General features: G+C 41.4%; 1 long non-coding RNA gene across 1 annotated transcript in view; it reads right to left on the bottom strand.

Annotated features, from left to right (window-relative positions):
• Positions 1-14,639, bottom strand: part of LOC144697371 (uncharacterized) — a 423,816-nt gene that overhangs the window by 272,115 nt on the left and 137,062 nt on the right. The window lies entirely within an intron of this gene.

Here is a 14,639-nt window from a genome sequence, read left to right as displayed (position 1 = left end):
GTAATTGAATCCCATCCCACTGTCCCCACCTTAACACAGTTTCTCCCAATGTGACTGTGCCTGTTTCTTGACAGGCCAGATGATCGGCTGAAACCTCCTCCAGGGATATGGGGAAAGAGTGGGAGAAATGGGATTAACTGGATTGTTCTTTGAAAGAGCCAGTGCAGATTCGATGAGCCAAGTGGCCTCTTTCTGTACAGGATGAGATCCCATGATTCTAGAACAGGATAATGATTCATAATAAACACCATACGATCGAATCATAAAGCTCAGGTGGCCATTCAGCCCCTCATGTCTGTCCTGTCTCCGAAAATGTTACCATTCTGTCCCACTTCCCTGATCCTTCTCTCAAGCCCTGAAGATCTTCCTTATTAAGTAAAAGTCCAAATCACTTTTGAAAGTTATTATTGGATCTGTTTCCACCAGTCATTCAGACAATGTGTTCCAGATCATCAGAACTCAGTGAGTAAAATAATCTCTCCTCATTTTCACCCTGGATTTTCTGCCAATTTTTTAAAATCTGTGTTCTGCAGTTACCAACCATCCTGTCAATCGAAACAATTTCTTCCTATTTGATGAAATTCTTCAAAAATGTCCACAGCTCTGTGAAATCACTCTTTAACCTTCTCTGCTTTAAAGGGAACAATCCCAGCTTCGCCAGTCTCTCCACATAACGGAAACCCCTCATCCCTGACACTATTCTGGTCAATTTTCCATATACTCTCTCCAAGGCCTTGACATCTTTGCTGAAGTGTGGTGCTCAGAACTGAGCACAGTATTTGAGCTGAGGATTAAAAAGTGATTTATAAAGATTCAGTGTGACTGCCTTGCTTTTGTACTTCATGTCTCCATTAATAAATGGGGGACCCCATTAGATTTTTTTTAAACAGTTTGATCAACTTTTCTTGCTACCTTCAAAGATTTGTGCCCATACACTCCCAGGTCACTCTGTTCCTGCACTCTATTTAAAATTGTACTGTTTAGTTTATCCCGCCTCTCCTCATTCTTCCTTCCAAAATGCATCACTGACTGTGAATCACTTTGGGATGTTCTGAGGGTGTGAAAGTATCTAAATGAACACAAGAACTTTCAGCTCCACGTACTGTCCACAGGAGAGTTCTCCTGGTGCAGTGGGACCAACATTCGTCTTTTAACTAACACCACTAAAAAAACTGGATTAATTGGTCACTCGCCTGATTGCTCTTTGTGGAATCTTACTTTGTGCAAATTGGCTGTCATGAAACAATAACAACTTGTACTTGTATAACATGATTAATGAAATAAATCGTCCCAAGGTGCTTTGGAGGAGTTTCAATTAGAAAAATTGATACCGGGTCACATAGGGTGATATTAGTGCAGAGGGCCAAAAGCTTGATTGGAGAGGCAGATTTTAACAAACATCTTTAATCAGGAGAGATGTGGAGAGCTTTAGGGAGGGAATTTCAGAGTTTCATGCCTAGGCCCTGCCGGCATTGGAATCTGGGATGCTAAAGAGGCCAGAATGAGCAGAACGCAGATATCTCACAGAGTGCGCGACTGGAGATTACAGAGATAGGGAGGGATGAGACCATGGAGGGACTTGAAAACAAAAATGTGAATTTTAAAATTGAGGCATTGTTTGACCAGGAGCTGACATAGGTCAGCGAGCACAGGGTTGATGGGTGAACAGGTTTTGGTGTGAGAAAGCACATGGACAGCAGAGTTTTGGACACTCTCACCTTTCCGTGTTGGGGCGGGGTGAATGTGAGAGGCTGGTCAGGAATGTATGGGAATTGTCAAGTCTAATGGTAATTCGGGCATGGAAGAGGGTTTCAGCAGCAGATGAGCTGGGGTGGGGTGGAGACAGGTGATATTATGGAGATTGAAATATCTGGTATTAGTGACGGTGTGGATATGTGGTCAGAAACTCATCTGGAGGTCAAATATGAACCAAGATTTCAAGAGTGTGGTTCAGCCTCAGACAGTTCCCAGGGAGGGGGATGGACTCAGTAGTTAGAGAACGGAATTTGTAGTGGTGATCGAAGACAATGGCTTTGGTCTTCCCAATTTTTAATTGGAGGAAATTTCTGCTCAACCAGCACTGGATGTCGGATAAGCAGTTTGATAATTTAGTAACAGTTGAGGGATGGTGGTGAGGTAGAGCTGGGCATTGTCAGTGTACATATGAAAACTAACATGGTGCTTTTGGATGATGTCAACTAGTGACAGCCTGTAGATGAGAAATAGGAGGGGCCAAGGATAGACAAGGGAGACACCGATTACAAGGACTTTGGAGAGGAAAGGGAGGTTGGAGGTGGTCGTTTGCAAAGACAGTTGGGAGGGTTTTTTTTAGGATGGGTAATGACAGTGAATTTAAGAGAAAGAGGATATCAGCTAACATGGGGAAGATGGATGGTCAGCAATTGAGTGAGAATAGTGAGAAGGTGGGTCCCATGGATAAGGTGAGCTCTGACAGGGTATGTTGAGAGACAGGAGAGAAATTGGAGAAAGGTCAGAGTTCAAGGCTTAGACAAGGGGGTAATTTTGGAGGCAGTTTTGTGCAGTGGGTTAGTGGAAGGGAGGGAAGCAGCTGATCAGATTGTCTCAATCTTCATGACAAAGAAGCTCCATGAGCTCCTCACACTTGTTGTTGGAGGTGAGGATGGAGGAGACGGGGAGAGGGAGAGCCCTTCAAAGGAATTAACTTGTGTCAGAGATATTAAAAAGATTCAACACAAAAAAACCAATTGATTTGATTATCATCCACAATATTAACCAGAATAACAGGGTTGGAGTTTATTAACAGCAGCAGAACAGATCCCAATGAACATGGTTCAGTCCTGGATGTGATTAACAGGAAAATCCAATCACTGTACATGTTCATGAACTCGATGGTGTCTCAGCAGGGTAGGTAACTGAGTAAATTTCTTCCCATACTCAGTGCGGTTGAGCGCCCTCTCCTCCATTTGAATTTGTTGGTGACAATGAGTTGAGATGATCGCCTGAACCCAGCCCGGCAGTGACAGCACCTAATGGTTTCTCGTCAGTGTGAACTTGGCGGTGTCTCGGCAAGTGGGATAAATGAGCAAATTCCTTCCCATACTTGGAGAAAGTGAATGGCCTCTCCACCTGTGAATCCGCTGGTGTGTCAGCTGATGAGCTGACTGAGAGAATCCTTTCCCACACACAGAGCAGGTGAATGGCCTCTCTCCAGTGTGAATTCGCTGGTGTACAGTGAGTTCAGATGATCGTCTGAACCCAATCCCACAGTGAGAGCACCTGAATGGTCTCTCATCAGTGTGAACACGTTGATGGGACATCAGTTCCCTGGAGCTTTTAAAACACTTCTCACAGTCCGTGCATTTAAAAGGTCTCTCGTCAGTGTGAACTCGCTCGTGTGTCAGAAGGTGGGATGCATGAGCAAATCTCTTCCCACACTCGGAGCAGGTGAATGACCTCTCCCTAGTGTGAATTCGCTGGTGTACAGTGAGTTGAGATGATTGCCTGAACCCAGTCCCGCAGTGAGAGCACTTGAACGGTCTCTCGTCAGTGTGAACACGTTGATGGGACATCAGTTCCCCGAAACTTTTATAGCACTTCCCACAGTCTGGGCATTTAAAAGGTCTTTCATCAGTGTGAACTCGCTGGTGTCTCATCAGGTTGAATGAGTTAGTGAATCCCTTCCCACACACAGAGCAGGTGAATGGTCTCTCCCCAGTGTGAACACGCTGGTGTGTCAGCAGGGTGGATGACTGACTGAATCCGTCCCCACACTCGGAGCAGGTGTACAGTCTCTCCCCGGTGTGAACTCGCTGGTGTGTCAGCAGATGGGATGACCGAGTGAATCCCTTCCCACACACACAGCAGGTGAATGGTCTCTCCCCAGTGTGAGTGCGCCGATGAGTTTCCAGCTCGGATGGGTAATTGAATCCCTTCCCACAGTCCACGCATGTCCACGGTTTCTCCCCAGAGTGAACGGTGCTTTTTCCTTCCATGTTCAAAGGCTGATCATTATCAGGTCTTGATGAGTTGAGAGCCTCTGTCATATTTTGATGCGATGTTTGGTTTCAGGTCCCCGACTGCAAATCCTCCCCTTCTAATAACCTGTGAAATTGATTTAAAACAGAAAAAAGGAAGTGAGAGAAAACCCACAAAAACACACAGGCCGATTGTGAAATTGAGCTGAATGAAACTGGTAATTTGTGGGCCGGCACTAGGGAAAAGTGACCATGAAAACTGCTGGATTGTCGTAAAAACCCAACGGGTACTCTAATGTCCTTCAGGGAAGGGAACCTGCCACCCAGTCTGGTCCAACACAAGACTCTGGCCTCCATGGGTGGAATGAGAGAGATAGAGAGAGAGAGATAGAAAGAGATAGAGAGAGAGAATGAGAGAAGTGGGAGAGACAGGCAGTAAATGAGAGATTTTATATGTCTACAACTCAACCATAACTTTGACAGAAACTTCCAAACCGTCAACCTCCACCACCTGGAAGGACCAGGGTAGCAGATGTATGTGAACACCAACATCTCCAAGTTTCCCCTCCAAGTCACACACCATCCTGACTTGTCTCATATCCAGTTTGGATGGATAGAAATTTCCTTCATTTAAATATTCAGAGACTGAAGCCACTGTCTTCAGTCCCTGCTACAAACTCTACTCCTTTACCACCGACTCCATCCCTTTCCTTGGAAACTGTCTGAGGCTGAACCAGACTGTTCACAACTTTGATGTAATATCGGACCCCGAGATGAACTTACAACCACAAATCCATGTGATCACCAAGACCACCTATTTCACCTCAGTAACGTCGCCTGACTCCACTCTAGTCTCAGCTCATCCGCTACTGAAACCGTCATCCATTCCTTTGACTTCTTATCGTGTCCACGGACAGTCTACACATGGCCCAGCCAGAACTGGACACATTTTTGCGCCATGTTGTTGAATTCGGCAAGTTCTGCAACAGTGCAGGGTTTCTCTAGCAATAGGCATTGCAGGAGATGTTGCAAGGTCTGTGGCTCAGTTCCACATTCACAAGTTGTCGGGCTGGTTGTCTATCCCCATTTGCTTAGTGACACCTTTGAACGACCTACACCCAGTCCTAAGTCTGTTAAGGCACTTCCAGGTTCCCCAGTTGCAGTTAGCTCCTGGGGGAAGGCTTTTATCTGGTAGAATTTCCATCGCTGGGGGTTGTTCAAGACTGGCAAGCCGGTCTTTCCACAAGGCGATGCGGGCTTCAGATGGGGTTGATTGTAATGGAACAACACTATTCATGAAGCTCTTCCTTGACTTTAGGCGGCTCTTCCTTTGTCACCTCAAGACTTAACCATCCTAACACAATCCAGTCGGGCCTCCCACATTCAACCTCCCTGTAATCTTGAGGTCATTCAAATCTCCTTCTGCCTCACAACCCTCTGAACTATCTGCATTCATCTAATTCTGACCTCCTGAGCATTCCTGATTTTAACTGTTCCCACACCTTCAGCCTCCAAGGCCCTAAGCTGTGGAATTTCCTCTCTAAGCCTCTCTGCCTCTCGATCTTGCTTTCCTCCTTTAAGATCCTTCTACCTATTTAGCCAAACTTTTGGTCACCTTCACCAATATTTCCCGATACGTCTCGGTGTCAAATGTTGCTTTGAAACGTTTCTGTGAAATGCCTTGGAACATTCTATTACATGAAATGCACTCAATAAATACACATGGTTGTTGATTTGGATATATATCGCTGTTCCTTCATCATCGCTGGGTGGAAATCCTGTGACTCCTTAGCTAACAGCATTGTGGGAGCACTGCCACCACCCAGACTGCAGCAGTTCCAGAAGGTCAAACATCATCTTCCCCACAGGTGACTGGTGATTGGTAATATCTGCTGCTGGTCTTGTTATTGATGCCCAAATCCCAAGCATATGTGAAGTAGATTGAAAGCATCTCTAGAAATACTTGTTCCTAAAACAATATCCTGTTACGTTGCACAGTGTCCGTTTAACAACCTGATCTCTCCTAGAATCTATCTCCTTTTGACAATTTCACATTGGAAATTGCTGGGTCCGACTGGGTTCCAAAGTCCTCCTGGATAAACTCAGCAGCTTCTCCTTCATCTCCACTCCAGCTCAAACTGATGCAGCAAAGGCTTTCAAAAGGAAATTGGATAAATCACCCAAAGAGAAAATTACAATCGCTGGACTACGAGGAAAGGGCAGGGGAGTGAGACTAACTGATTTGCTCTTGCAGCGAGCAAGCGTGGACACGACGGGCTAAAAGGCCTCTTGTTTTATTGTTATCACATTGATATTCTATTAAAAAGACCTGTAGTGAAGAAAGGGAACAAGTTCTGCCATGGCCACACTTCTACAAACTGGCTCTTAATCGGTCTGTCTGTGTATCTAGACTTGGTTCTTTGAGTGACACTTGAAATAAAATAATAGCAAAATATTGCAGCTGCTGGAAATCTGAAATAAAATAAGAAAATGCTGGAAATACTGAGCAGGTCAGGCAGTATCTGTCGGGAGAGAAACAGAGTGAACATTTCAGGATGTACAGAATGAATTATGGGGATTTTCTGATACTCAAAATGCTTAAACATAATTAATTTATCAAAACTTATACATGTTCTCTGTAGAACTATTGTTAAAAACAATTAACGTTCGTCATTTCAACCGAGCAATGGAACAATTTATTTTCACAGATCTGGCTCGAGAACCCACAGCCAGTTAGTTCGATGCTGATTCAGTTTGTTTGACCTCTGCGAGGAAAAGACTCTCAGGGAAGGAAGAGGACAAGTTAAGATATGGATTATAGCCCCCACTTCTCCTCCAGTACACTCGTGTCATCAGCTGCAAGGGTGGGATTCAACAGAAAGCCAACTCTCCACTGAATTGTCAAACACTCCGGGTCAGGTAGAGCATCGGTTTGACATAAAATAAAACTCTCTCTACATTGTTCCATCAAATATGCCCAGGAGAGGGTTCAATCCGGTTTTGATATAAGTGCTGTGCTGCAGGAGCGGGTCAGAGGCTGGGAATTCTGTGGCAAGTAATTCAACTCCTATCGACCAAAGAAAACTGACCATCTACAAGGCACAAGTCAGGACTAGGATTGAATAGTTTACACTTGCCTCAATGAGTGAAACTTCAAAAAACCCCAAGAAACTCGATACTATCCAGGACAAAGCAGCCCACAGAATTGATACCCCATCCACTACCTTAAACATTCACTCCTTCTCCCACCGACGCATAGTGACAGCAGTGTGTACCATATACAAGATGCAATGCAGCAACTCGCCAAGGCTCCTTCAAAACCCGCAACCTCTCCTGACTAGAAGGACAAGGGCAGCAGATTCTTGGAAACACCGCCACCTGTATGTTCCCCTCCAAGACACTGAACATCCTGACTTGGAATGATATCGCCGTTCCTTCACTGTCAATGGGTCAAAATTCTGGAACTCCCGACCTAACAGCACTGTGAGTGAACCTGCAGCTATTCAAGGAGGCGGCATTTCAACACTACCTCAAGGTGTAATTAGGGATGGGCAACAAATGCTGGCCTTGCCAGCGACCCCAACACCCTATGATAGGATTAAAAATAAGGTCCAGGTTAATTTCTTCCTCCGCATTATCGAACCAAATAAGTTAAGGACTGCTACAGCACGGATTAAAATAGGATAAAACTCTCTCTGATTGCCTAACTGAACACTCCCAAGACAGATACATCACTGGCTTAAAATCGACCAAACCTCCTTCGACAGTCTGTGTGTCGTTTCTGAATTGTCCTTTCTGACTGTCACAATGGGTTGGGTATCTCATTTCTGAGGCGCCTGGTCAAAAAGTCAAACTTTCACATTTCTCACAAATACAAGTTTTGTGAAGAAATAAATCAAATTGCACTTCCTGAAATACAGGAGGGTGAACCAGAAGGTTTACAACCAGTCAGGAAGATTCCTGGTCCCAGCACAGTGACCACGCGCACAGAAACAGAACAGACACAAATGGTGCAACAATCGAGTTCCCAACAGATAGATCTGTTCAATCTGTCCATTTCATTCAAGCTGTTTGATTCTAATTGATCAATGGTCAATTTGTTACAATTATTCTATGACTTCTTTGAAATTAAACTGATTTTCATTTCAAAACTCCCTTTGAAGTCCATCTAATTCTCCATCTGACTCAAATCTCCAAACAATGTACGATTTAAGTTACCCTGAAAATGAGCACAGCAAATACTACAGATTCAGGATAATTGGTTGTCCATAATAAAGACTCAATGACAGGGTAAGAATTAAACAAGTCAGGAAACATTCACATTGAAAACTGATTACCCACTGATTTGATTTGATTTTAGGTATAAATATAACGAATAAAATCATCGAGGCGAAACACCTTATCGAGGTGAGCACAGCTGAGTAAGAAAAGTATTCTTTTCTGAATTCATTTTTGATACAATTCAAAATTCTCTCCACCCTTTGAGATTTTGCATTCATTATAATTTCCAATATACTATTTAATTGTTGGAGTTCATTTATGTTGAATTAATTATCACTAATATTATATTGTAAGTTAATTATCTTGTTATTGTCAATTCATTTTCTTGTTAACTAATTTCTACTTTATAATAAAAATAGTTTTCAATGATTGAAAATTTGTTTCTCCTTGGTACTTTGTGAAATAATTGAGGTTTATTTAAATCAACCTGACACTGAAACAATGTTAAACAATAAACTTCAAATTACTAGATAGTAACATTCAGGCAAGGATATCAATTTTACTTAAATCTGATCAATATTTACTATTTTATTTTTACTTCTCCTGCTCTGTGTTAACGGACAAAATTGTAAACTATGCGTTTCTGAACGGATTGAGAAATCATAAATTCCATCTATTCTCATCGAGTAATTCACATGACGAATTTATGAGTTGAATATTTGAAACACTTTCAAACCTGACCGGGGTCACATCGCATTAACTGTCGATGAGGTGTAATATCATCTGTTTGCTGAATCAAACTTGTCTTAACTCCAAGCTATATGTAAACAAATGTTCCTGGCAGTTACTTATTATCAATAAAATTGCTTCTTAGATAACAATCCCTATAATTTAATTGTTAAATATATTGCTCACTGAAAGAATATCCAAATTGATCAGTACAAAACTTGATGAGAACAATTCATTTAGATCATCTGCAACACTGAAATATAACCGGCAAATTGATTCCAGATTGTGTTCTTCAGTTTAATATTTAATAAGAATTAAGCATGAATCTCAGATATAATCTGTTCTCCTCCTATAATTCTATTCTGTGTACAGCACAGCAATGGGAGACAGGATGTTGTTATTAAGTTCAAAACTAATACTAATGTTTGCAATTAAATTAATCTGTTCGAATTTCAAGCTTTTACTTGTCAATCTCTATTTATATGCAGTCTGCACCTTCCTACAGTTCAAAAAAACGTAAGAACAATTCCTTTACTGCCAGCGAATTCCACCCCCCAGTAAACTGTTTAAAATTAGATTAGTGACAATTATCTCGCTATCCAAATCCCAATGACATTGAAGGAATAATGTGGTTACGGCTGCACAGAAAGAATGTAATAACCGGATAGACATATTGCCAAACTGCAATGTCAAACTCCTCTTTAAATCAATGCAAATGTTATCAGGGACATAAAAAAAAGTAATTCAAAATCTCTTTGGAAACTGAACAATTCTGTAGAGTCAGTATATTCTTACTGAAATTTTTTCATGCATAATCACAAAATGTTTCCAGGCTAAAAACTTTCCCGATCATGTTAATTGTGCGCAGCACACAGCAGAATTGTGAAAGGCGATTAATGATCAATTAGGTTAATATGAAAGCTGTTCCGTCATTATGGAGAAATATTACCACATTATAATTGTTTGAATTGTATTAATTTTACTCTAGAATTTGAAAACTTGATAATTGTATAGTTTCTGATTGCAGTAACGAATTATGTTCTGAATGAGCGTCATAATCCATGGTTTAGTTTAATCTGCAATTTCCACTTAAAATAAAGACAAAATGTTCTAACACATCTGTAAATGCTTTTTTGCCCACTTCTGAAGCCTGTTTGTTTTCTGCCTACAATCGCGCTTCAAGCAGATACAAACGCGTAGGCTGCTTCGATTCAATCGCAAAACGTGTAACCGCTCAATGTCACCGAGTTTAAACAATTCAGAAACAATGCAGAACCGCCAAACCGTTTCATAAATTCTACAAATTCAAAGTCACCCAGACACACAATCTCCTCAGCAGAAAAACACCAAAATCACATCACTGAGGGGCTGAAACCCGTTTCATGGAGAAGCAGCTCAATTCTACAAACACTTCCAACAGAATCCAATGTAACATTGCAAGAAAATCTCAATATCGAATCCAGACAACCCACTCGTCACCAAATGAATGAATAATTAAACTAAACAGAAATATGGAATAATGTCAACAGCATTGTGAGTAGGTGGAACATGTTCAATAAATTAATATTGAAACTTAAGCATATTTTTTTAATATTGGGTTTGATTTCAAACTTATTTGTGCAACAGATGGCAAAACACCTTTGTGCAACAGATGGTAAAACCCGCAGCGATTAGATGTCACCGAGGTTTAACATTGCAGAAACATCAAACTGTTTTTACAAACGTTAGCTATTTCAAGTAGCCCGGCCACACAGTATCCTCAGCAGATAAACACAAAATCACAACAACCAGGGTCTCAATCCCTCAGCAGCACTTTTTATCAAGACACAGCGGAATTATATAACTCAATTTCAGCAGAATGACGTGGAACATTGTAAAGATTCTGCATACAGAATCCACCAAACCCAGGTTTCATTGGCTGAATGAATTATTAAAATAGACAAAAAAAAGCAAAGACTCAAATAAAACAATTACTAAATAAATGTGTGGTTCTTACCGGCAGTCACCGTCACCATGGTCCCTTTCCCCCAGTAGTCCATAGCGTCACAGTGTTACATACCCTGGGCTGTGCCATACAATAACTGTCCCTGCACGAAAAAGACAGAAATCCACCATTATTTTAAATATTCATAAGTCAGAGGCAAAGTAAGGTCACGATAAATCTTCACGAAATTATATTTGCGTTTGTAGATATCTTTAGCTATTCATCAATGATCCTCATGTTTTATAATTCACAGAATAAGACATGAACATGTTATTGAATTCACCAATTGATGAATGGATAATTATCACAGCTTTTCCATCTTAAACCATGTTTTTTGGGCAGTGCTGGACAGAAATAATACTTCATTGTAAATATAGCAGGATTGTAAAAGCGAGCACTGACCCAGGCTGACTCAATTAATGCTGAGGGGTTTTTGTATTGACAGTAACTGCTGTGCCACCCAGTATATCACAGTGAGACACATCATGTCAAATACTGCGGCAGACTGTTAACTGTAAATACAGAGATTTAATCTCACTGCGCTCTCAAAAACCTGATCCCGACACGCCTAAGAGTGAATCAGTGAGATATTTCAGCCTGTGCTGGTCATTATATTTATAAATGTGATTGGAGTTCCTTAAAAGCCTCTGTGAAGATTTGGCGTGTCCGTCAGCACAAACAAAGCGGAAGATTTTTATATATTTTTACAAACCAATATTACTTATACCCATTATTTTATTTAGCTCCCATTTTCTTTGACTTTTCCTGCTGTGATCGTTTTCACCAATTTGAACAAACTCCTCTGAGGTTTTTGTATGAGGATGTCGCTGTGCACAGCACTGTGACCCACTGCTGTAGTATCACAGTGAAATACACCCGCACAAAAACTGCACCCAATCTCTGATCAGTGCTGCCTCTCAATATTCACTTCAAATATACGTTTACTTCTGATCTAGTTTAGTATTTATGCAGCAATTTACAAAACTCAATGAACAGTGATCCCCTCCAAGAGTCAGACATATTAAAATGAACATTATATCCAGGTCTGTAATTGCGGAAACTGTTAACATTAAATATAAACACAGCCAAAAGCTCAGCCCATTATATCAATTGGTTTGTTAGGTTTTACTGTTAAATTTGCTGTTTTACTTTTGTCAGAAGCGACTTGTTGTCGGGTTCTGATCATTACAGTTAATATTACATTTAAAACAAGTACTGACCGTCAGGTTACGATGGAAGTTGTTGAGTTTCTCTCGATCTGTTCTTGTTCGGTTCCAGCCCTGGATCTTCTCGCTGTGGTATCTTGCACAGTAATAGATGGCGGTGTCTTCAGTCTTCAGGCTCGTCATGTCCAAGGAGAAGATGTTCCTTGAAGTGTCTTTGGACGCAGTGAATCGATTCTTAATTCCTGGGGCGTAGTTGTTGCTGGATGAACTATAGTAGCGAACCAACCACTCCAACCCCTGTCCGGGAACCTGTCGGACCCAATGCATGTAGTAGCTGCCAAGATCGAAGCCGCTGGTTTTACAGGTCAGTCTCAGGGAGCCTCCGGGACGCCCGGTCTCTGCCTCTGGCTGAGTCAACACAACCTCCGAATGGACACCAGTAAAAATATATCAAAAACCCCGAGGGTTAATCCTGGTGAAATGATTTCTGACTCTGTAACATTCCAGAGAGAGACTAACACTGAGACAGTAACAGTGGGAGACTTGGATAATAAAAACTACTCACCGGATAAGAAAGTCAGCAACAAACTGAGAGAAATCGCCGACCTCATCCTTCTGGTCATTTGGGGAAAATGGTTCTGTCCAGAACTCAGTGAACAAACCAGCTCCCGGACTGTTGGATTCCGGCTCCAGTGAGCGGCATTTAAATACCAGGCAGAAGGGGCGGGTTTCCAGGCGCCGCCTGTTGATTCCCTGGTGGAGGCGGCGACTGGATCCACGCCCCACCTTCCACACCCCCAACAGAATGGACTCAGATATTTACAATAGGTTATTGTTAAAAGTGGAAATTTTATCTGTATTGGGATATTTGGCTGAATGGATTCATTGTAACGTCTCCATTGGTTCTAATGGTGAAATTGCAGTTGAGCATCTATTAATAAAAATCTAATTCCATTGTAAATTAAATCTGTTTATTTCTACACTACTTCCCAAGGGGTTGAACCTAAACAAAATATTACATTATCAGGGAATAAAGGGTCTATATCTCACTACAATAATTAAGCGTCATCAGTCATAGGAATTATTATTGATTTATGTAACTAAATGCAGGGGATGAACAAAGTGATTCTATTTACAGCCATGGTGGGTATCGCTGTACAATTTGGGTCCGAAGATAAGAAGAATCTCCTCACATTATACAATGCCTCTCCTTGCATTTCTCGATCTGCCCCTGACCCGAAGACCCTGTGAAAATTAGCGATAAAAGAACCCCGCCTGCCTGATAATTCAACAGTAAGTTTACAGAGAAACGTAAAATTTACATCAACTTTTGACAAAGAAGTTAATGAATCAGAACAGACACGGAGATCAGAAAAGTTATCCTTCAGCATCCAAATCATTGCAGTTAATTTTATTGGCCTCCCGCTTCTACCATTCACTGGTATTGGGAACACAGGATATCAAAGCTTTGCGGCATATTACACAATATCACAAGATTAAATGTTTTATCTTCCACTGAAGCGGGTCATGAACTGGTCATTTCTCCACTCATTGGCAGCTATGAGAGGGACTGTTAAATAATCGAAATCAGCACAAATTAAACTGTACAGTACACGGTGCTAATGAGGTATAAGAGACCCCTCAGGCTAAATGAGGTGCACAACTGGGAGAATATTCAAGGAATTCCTGTAGGTTCAAAACAATTCTATGATTTTCTTTTAATTTAATTTCTTTTAATTTTTTGCCATTCTACTCAGCTCATTAGACTGGGGGATTGGGACCATCAACATCGCTCTCTCGCACTCCATGAAGTTCTTAATAAACCGGCTTTAATAACTGGAATGCCCTTTACTTAGAAATAATAATGTAATATGTGGTGAATTTAATATTTTTTGATCGAGTTTAATCTCAGTGAACACGGCATTCATTCAAATATTTCCTTAGATGAAATACCATTTAAAAATGTGTCTTTCGTGTGCGACAGAAACATTTATTGTTTGAATGGCTAAAACCATTTTGTTCATTCATATCCAGGCTAATCTGCCCCACACAGTATTTGGCAGCAAGCCAGCCGGCTGCAGTCAGGGAGGCTCGAATGTCCGATGTTGTTTACAGGAAGCATCAGGGAGTTTGTGCAGTTAATCAAAGATCTGTTTTCTCAGTACTGACCGGTTGGCTGCAAGCCAACTTCAAACCCTTAACATTGTCAACAAGGCCTATTTATAACAAATCTACCCAGCAACAACACTGGAGTCAGTTTTATTTTTTAAGTTGTGAACCTATGTGAACTGTTCCCATCTCTCAGGGAAGAAAAGTTATCCAGCTTCTCTGACACCCTGTTAGCAACAATAGTTAATTGGAGGATCTCTCCAACACATCATAAAATTCTGATGGATGGATGGAAAGAATTACAGACGGACTATTAGAGAGGACTCAGAGAGAGGATACATTTTGTAACAGTCAAACATATACATTTGTGACATTTGTTTTGCCCATTTACTCTTTCACGGGATGTGGGAGTCATTGGCAAGGCCAGCATTTGTTGCCTGTCCCTAATTGCCTTTGAACTGATTGCCTTGCTCG

This window comes from Cetorhinus maximus, chromosome 23, assembly GCF_964194155.1.
Source record: "Cetorhinus maximus chromosome 23, sCetMax3.hap1.1, whole genome shotgun sequence".
NCBI classification, from domain to species: Eukaryota; Metazoa; Chordata; class Chondrichthyes; order Lamniformes; family Cetorhinidae; genus Cetorhinus; species Cetorhinus maximus.
Note: the sequence above shows the minus strand (reverse complement) of the source record. Positions and strands in the feature narration are given on the sequence as shown.